This window comes from Oncorhynchus masou, chromosome 8 (assembly GCF_036934945.1).
Source record: "Oncorhynchus masou masou isolate Uvic2021 chromosome 8, UVic_Omas_1.1, whole genome shotgun sequence".
Classification (NCBI taxonomy): Eukaryota; Metazoa; Chordata; class Actinopteri; order Salmoniformes; family Salmonidae; genus Oncorhynchus; species Oncorhynchus masou.
Genome location: NC_088219.1, coordinates 19143565 through 19150968, shown reverse-complemented (window position 1 = coordinate 19150968; position 7404 = coordinate 19143565).

Genomic DNA, 7404 nt, shown 5'->3' with positions numbered 1-7404 from the left:
CTCTTCCCAGCAGCAAGCCAATGTTCCACCCAAAGCAAATGACTAATTCCACAGAGGAGCTTATTTTGTCATATGTCAGGAAGATTCAGCCTGCTTGTCAATACAGCCTAGCAGCTTCAAAGCTCATGATTATGATGAAAAAATATGTAATGAATTGATGGATAGTATTTTGTCAGTCTATTTTATTTCCAAAGTGAAATAATCAGTGGTGTAAATGTCCTAGGTGTGTGTATAGGTGGCAAGGAAGTCAGGCGCAGGAGCATTTATCTTGGTAAAATGGAGTAGTTTAATGACGTAAAAACATAACTCCAAAACCATGAAAAAACACACAACAAAATGGGTACGAGAACCCGACGCGCACCAATACAAACAACATGAAAATAATAACAAACAATCTCTGACAAAGACATGATGGGAAACAGAGGGTTAAATACATAACAGGTAATTAATGGGATTGGAACCAGGTGTGTAGGAAGACAAGACAAAACCAATGGAAAATGAAAAATGGATCAATGATGGCTAGAAGACCGGTGACGTCGACCGCCGAGCACCGCCCGAACAAGGAGAGGCATCGACATGGTCATCCCTACTGCCTACAGTCTGGCAGACTCACTAATCACAAATGCATCCTTTGTAAATAATGTCTGAGTGTTGGAGTGGGACCATGGCTATCCGTACATTTTAAAAACAAGAAAAGGGTGCTGTTTGCTTTGCTTAATATAAGGAATTAAAAATGATTCATACTTTTACTTTTGATACTTACATATATTTTATCAATTACATTTACTGTTGATACTTAAGTATATTTAAAATCAAATACTTTTTTACTTTTACCCAAGTAGTATTTTACTGTGTGATTTTCACTTTTACATGAGTAACTTTCTATTAAGGTATCTATACTTTTACTCAAGTATGACAATTGGGTACTTTTTCCACCACTGGAAATAATGGCTAACTAGTTCTGTAATGTAGTAGTTCTCACTCATCTCTGATGACTACCTTCCTAAAAAAATGTTTGACAGCATCTAAAATGATTATTTATATTTAAACAATAAGACCCGTGGTGGTGTGGTATATGGTCAATATACCACGGCTAAAGACTGTTCTTATGCACAACGCAAAGCGGAGTGCTTGGATACAGCCCTTAGCCGAGGTATATTGGCCATATACCACAAACCCCAGAGGTTCCTTATTGCTATTATAAATTGGTTACCAACGTAATTAGAGCAATACAAATAAATGTTTTCTCATACCTGTGGTATACAGTCTGATATACCACAGCTGTCAGCCAATCAGCATTCAGGGCTCAAACCACCCAATTTATAATTAGACATATTACATAGTATCTGTTGAACCTGTATCTAGGTAATCGGCAGCAGTTGACTTCATAAAACATGTACCTTTGCCTCTATTTTACATGGTCCTTACAATCAATCACTATTTCATTATGTCTTTTCATGTTTCCTCATGAACTTGCAAGAACTTAGAGAGAACTAATTCACTGGCTTCACCTGTAAACTGTAAACCTAAAGAAATAGGTCCCCGTCCCCCATCCCAGGAAGACTGCAAATGTATTTGGGAGACAAAGATGTACTGACCCAGATTTGCCCTTTCGGAGTTATTGAGCGGAATCCCGTAACAGCAATCGTGTCATCTTTAAGGTGGTGGGGTGGCTTGGTAGTATCAAATGCAGAACATGACATATTTAAAGTCTTACAAAGTAGTTGAGATTAAAGGCTGGTGGTGTGAATATGTTCCTTTGGCGTTGGAGGGCCAGGAGAGGAGAGGAAGCTCTGCTGATTGGATAACTAGCACGGTTAATCTTTCCCCCTCAAGTACTCAGAGCCAAACCTATTCTTCCACACTGAGAATGGATGATTAAGCCCAGTCCATGGACCTCAAGCTGGCCAGAAGGGCAAGAAGCTGAGCTCAATCAGATGAGATAATGTTAAACCACTTTTTAAAGTATAAGAATTGAAAGTGCTTCTCTCCCTCACTTCATTGACACTGTTAAAGACATACTCCAGAGGAATAAAAACAAACTTGTTATTGTTTAAACCTCCTGTTGCATCAATATGTTTTGACCATGTCAGTTTACAATGTATGGCTCATACATGCATAACAAGTCCATCTCCTACAGTCCTTTCCCAGCAGGAAATGGCACAGAATCTTAACATTCTAACCTGCCATCATTTAGATCATGAGATCTACAAACTCGTTCCTGTCATGTAGTAAATGCGCACTCGGTGAAAATACACTGAATATATTGATCAAATCCATGCATCATAAGTTAGAAAACATCCACAATTAGAAGTTGTATTATCTATTAGACCTCGGTAGTAGTGTAAGTTGTCTCTTTCAATGCATTTCTCTGCAAACTAGAACATTTTGTGTGCTAAAGATGGTGTTTCTAATCTGATTAGAAACACTGTACTGACCATCTTTCGCTCCTAAATTGTGTCGCAGGTGAATTTTGGAATATATTGCACACCAGGAGGTTGGTGGCACCTTAATTGAGGAAGATGGGCTCGTAACAATGGCTGGAGTGGAATCAGTGGAATGGTATCAAATACACCTGGTTTCCGTTCCAGCCATTATTATGAGCCGTCCTCCCCTCAGCAGCCTCCACTGATTGCACAATAGGCTGAAAGGTTTTTCAAGGCATGCGTCCATTCATTTGTCCCGTTCGCCAATCACGACAATATTGACGTGCTCAAGAAATGCATACTGGAGCAAACTTTCACTCACTTTTTAGACAATAAATTATGGGTCTACTTTTCTGTTGTGTCAACCATCCCTCCAAATAAAATAATTCCATGTGTCCACCTTTTGTGCTTATAAACATTCAGTATTTTATTTTTTTCGGATCCTCATTAGCTGCTGCCAAGCAGTCCACACAGGAATAAAACAATGACATCATAATAAAACAATGACATCATAATAAAACAATACATCATACTCTATTATTACAAATTTTACGATATGTATTTTACAATACTACAATATAAAAACATTACAATATTACAATATGTGTGTGTGTGTGTGTGTGTGTGTGTGTGTGTGTGTGTGTGTGTGTGTGTGTGTGTGTGTGTGTGTGTGTGTGTGTGTGTGTGTGTGTGTGTGTGTGTGTGTGTGTGTGTGTGTGTGTGTGTCTCTTCACAATCTGCGTTGTGTCGTGAGGATGTTTTATCCGTTTTTTTATCTGATTTTACTGCTCGCTTGAGTTACCTGATGTGGAAGAGAGTTCCATGTACTACTGTGCATTTCCCACACTGTTCTGGACTTGGAGACTGTGAGGAGACCACTGGTTGAATGTCTTCTGGGGTATGTATGGGTATCTGAGCTTTGTGCTAGCTGTTTAAACAGACAGTTAGTTTGGTGCTTTCAACACATAAATACCAGTCACAAAGATGCAGTCAATCTCTCTTCTACTTGAAGAGATTGACATGCATGTTCTTGATATGAGCCCTCTGTGTACATTTAAGGGCCAGCCATGCTGCTCTCTTCTGGACCAACTGTAATTTGCCCATGTCCTTATTTGTAGCACTTGACCATATACTGTAACTGGGCAGTAGTCCAGGTGTGATAAAACTAGGGCCTGTAGGACTTGAGGCCCATTATCAGCAACCATCACTCACGTGTTCCAATGGCACGTTGTGTTAGCTAATCCAAGTTAATCATTTTAAAAGGCTAATTGATCACTAGAAAACCCCTTTGCAATTATATTAGCACAGCTGAAAACTGTTGTTCTGATTAACAAAGTAATAAAACTGGCCTTCTTTAGACTCGTTGAGTATCTGGAGCATCAGCATTTGTGGGTTCGATTACAGACTCAAACTGGCCAGAAACAAAGAACTTTCTTCTGAAACGCATCAGTCTATTCTTGTTCTGAGAAAGGAAGGCTATTCCATGTGAGAAATTGCCAAGAAACTGAAGATCTCATACAACGCTGTGTACTACTCCCTTCACAGAACAGCACAAACTAGCCCTAACCAGAATAGAAAGAGGAGAGGGAGGCCCGGGTGCACAACAGCGCAAGAGGACAAGTACATTAGAGTGACAGACGCCTCACAAGTTCTCAACTGGCAGCTTCATTATATAGTACCCGCAAAACACCAGTCTCAGCCTCAACAGTGAAGAGGCGACTCCTGAATGCTGGCCTTCTACGCAGAGCTGCAAAGAAAAAGCTATTTCTCAGACTGGCCAATAAAAAGAAAAGATTAAGATGGGCACAAGAGCACAGACACTGGACAGAGGAACTTGCCTAGAAGGCCAGCATCCCAGAGTCTCCTCTTCACTGTTGACGTTCGTGTTTTGTTTTCTTGAGTAAGGCAGCTCCAAAATCCAGGGGGATATGTATACAATAGCTAAGAAAGTAATACTAAGTGTAAGATGTTAGTAGCCCATGTGCTTCAACCTAATAATTTGGTCAATTTATCCCTCTTAATTTTGCCTAATGTTCTGACTTGGTGGTGCACATGTAGCATATAACCTGTTTTATAGAAATGTAATCATCAAATATTGTAAGAGCTTTCATTGTCTGCTTATATGCCCCCTTTATTTATTTATCCTAAAGTTCTGACTTGGTGTACAGGGAGAACACTGTAAGAATGGCCCATGTTCTGAATTCTGTCGCTGTACATTTCAAAAGTGCTAAACAAATAGTTATATTGACTACGTCCGTCCTAGCTCGCTCATTAATGTCTTAATTAATTGAAATTAAGGATTTCCTCTTATGTGCTTGTCGTCCCCTTGTGCCATAGTTTGTACATCTCAATTGTCATTAGAAACCACATTTGTTTAAGCAAATCAGCCATGTCAACTATGTTTTTTTGAAAGACAGTAAATGAGGCTGAATTAACTCTTTCGCTGACAGAAAGGCTCTGCTGATAGCCAGGTTTAGCAGTGGTAAGATGTTGAGACAGCTTTTTGTGGGCACCGTTTGTCACCGTTATAGTGGAATTAATGTATTGTTCAGTGTTGTGTTGTGTCGTGGCTTTGCTGGCATGCATCCCACTTTATTTATTTATTTTCCCCACCAAGATTTACATGCTAAAATTGCCAATGGGACAGATCTTTCCCCATTTTACCAACCATTGCATCAATATGTTTTGACCATGTCAGTTTACAATCCAGGGTTACACCAAGCAGTTAATTTTCCTCAACTTGCTCAATTGCAACAGTATTCATTGCAACATCTATAGGGGGTTTAGGATTAAGCAAATTATTTGTCCCAAATACAATGCCTACAATGCCTATAGTTTATATATATATACAGTGGGGCAAAAAAAATATTTAGTCAGCCACCAATTGTGCAAGTTCTCCCACTTAAAAAGATGAGAGAGGCCTGTAATTTTCATCATAGGTACACTTCAACTATGACAGACAAAATGAGGAAAAAAATCCAGAAAATCACATTGTAGGATTTTTAATGAATTTATAAGCAAATTATGGTGGAAAATAAGTATTTGGTCACCTACAAACAAGCAAGATTTCTGGCTCTCACAGACCTGTAACTTCTTCTTTAAGAGGCCCCTCTGTCCTCCACTCGTTACCTGTTTGAACTTGTTATCAGTATAAAAGACACCTGTCCACAACCTCAAACAGTCACACTCCAAACTCCACTATGGCCAAGACCAAAGAGCTGTCAAAGGACACCAGAAACAAAATTGTAGACCTGCACCAGGCTGGGAAGACAGAATCTGCAATAGGTAAGCAGCTTGGTTTGAAGAAATCAACTGTGGGAGCAATTATAAGGAAGTGAAAGACATACAAGACCACTGATAATTTCCCTCGATCTGGGGCTCCATTCAAGATCTCACCCCGTGGGATCAAAATTATCACAAGAACGGTGAGCAAAAATCCCAGAACCACACGGGGGGACCTAGTGAATGACCTGCAGAGAGCTGGGACCAAAGTAACAAAGCCTACCATCAGCAAGGGCATTGAAGATGAAACGTGGCTTGGTCTTTCAGCATGACAATGATCCCAAACACACCGCCCGGGTAATGAAGGAGCAGCTTTGTAAGAAGCATTTCAAGGTCCTGGAGTGGCCTAGCCAGTCTCCAGATCTCAACCCCATAGAAAATCTTTGGAGGGAGTTGAAAGTCCTTGTGGCCCAGCAACAGCCCCAAAACATCACTGCTCTAGAGGAGATATGCATGGAGGAATGGGTCAAAATACCAGCAACAGTGTGTGAAAACCTTGTGAAGACTTACAGAAAACGTTTGACCTCTGTCATTGCCAACAAAGGGTATATAGCAAAGTATTGAGAAAAACTTTTGTTATTGACCAAATACTTATTTTCCACCATAATATGCAAATAAATTCATTAAAAATCGTACAATTTGATTTTCTGGATTTTTTTTTCTCACTTTGTCTGTCATAGTTGAAGTGTACCTATGATGAAAATTACAGGCCTCTCTCATCTTTTTAAGTGGGAGAACTTGCACAATTGGTGGCTGACTAAATACTTTTTTGCCCCACTGTATATACTGTATATATAGGACTAGCTTATTACTAGCCACCCATTTTAAGACTGAAGCTCTCCGTTAAGGGTGGCAATGATTTTACTTGCTGTTGCAGCTGACATACATAATCCTGAGTCATCAGGCTGCACCGCCTTCAGTGCCAGGTGTTTTGTCATTAAGTCGCTCTGGATAAGAGCGTCTGCTAAATGACTTAAATGTAAATGTAAATGATAGACAGCCATATTTGTTTTTATACAGGTATGGGGTAATAATCCAACATTGTAATTGATTTCCAGCGATCATCATTCATCATGTAGGCAAATGCTATATATAATCAATACACAACTTTCAAGGAATAGGAAATGTAATGCAAACATATAACTATAACTTTTCCATTGTATAAAAATACATAATCACATTCACTTGCTTGTTTGCCGTACTAGTCTGATGAGACCATACTTGCAACTACGGAAAATCAGGAACTGGCCTGCAACAATCATACGTGATAGACAATATTGATTGGCAAGTGGAATGATGTCCAATGAGTTTGCCAGGTTAAAATGGGAGGCGGGATCAGGTCGGCCCAGTGGTGTCCAATGAGGTTGCATGGGGTGAGACTAACATACACACCCAACATGCACACCACAGGAACACCATAGAGTTTTTTAATCTCTTTGGGCACACGCTACAGAGGCTTGAGAACAATGACGTGATGGTTGTACACAATTGTGCAACATTTTCGGGGAGCCGTTTTGGCTCTTGATCTGTACTTTTAAAACTACTGGCTGAAATTATACGAAACTTCCAGAAAATCTCTTTAATGTGCTTGGGTTTCTCACAGAGTGTCTCTCTTTGTGTAGTTTTTATTGGTCCCTCAGGGCCCACTGTATTTATTTTGAAAGAAGATCGAAACAGAAGATGACAAATGGTTCAA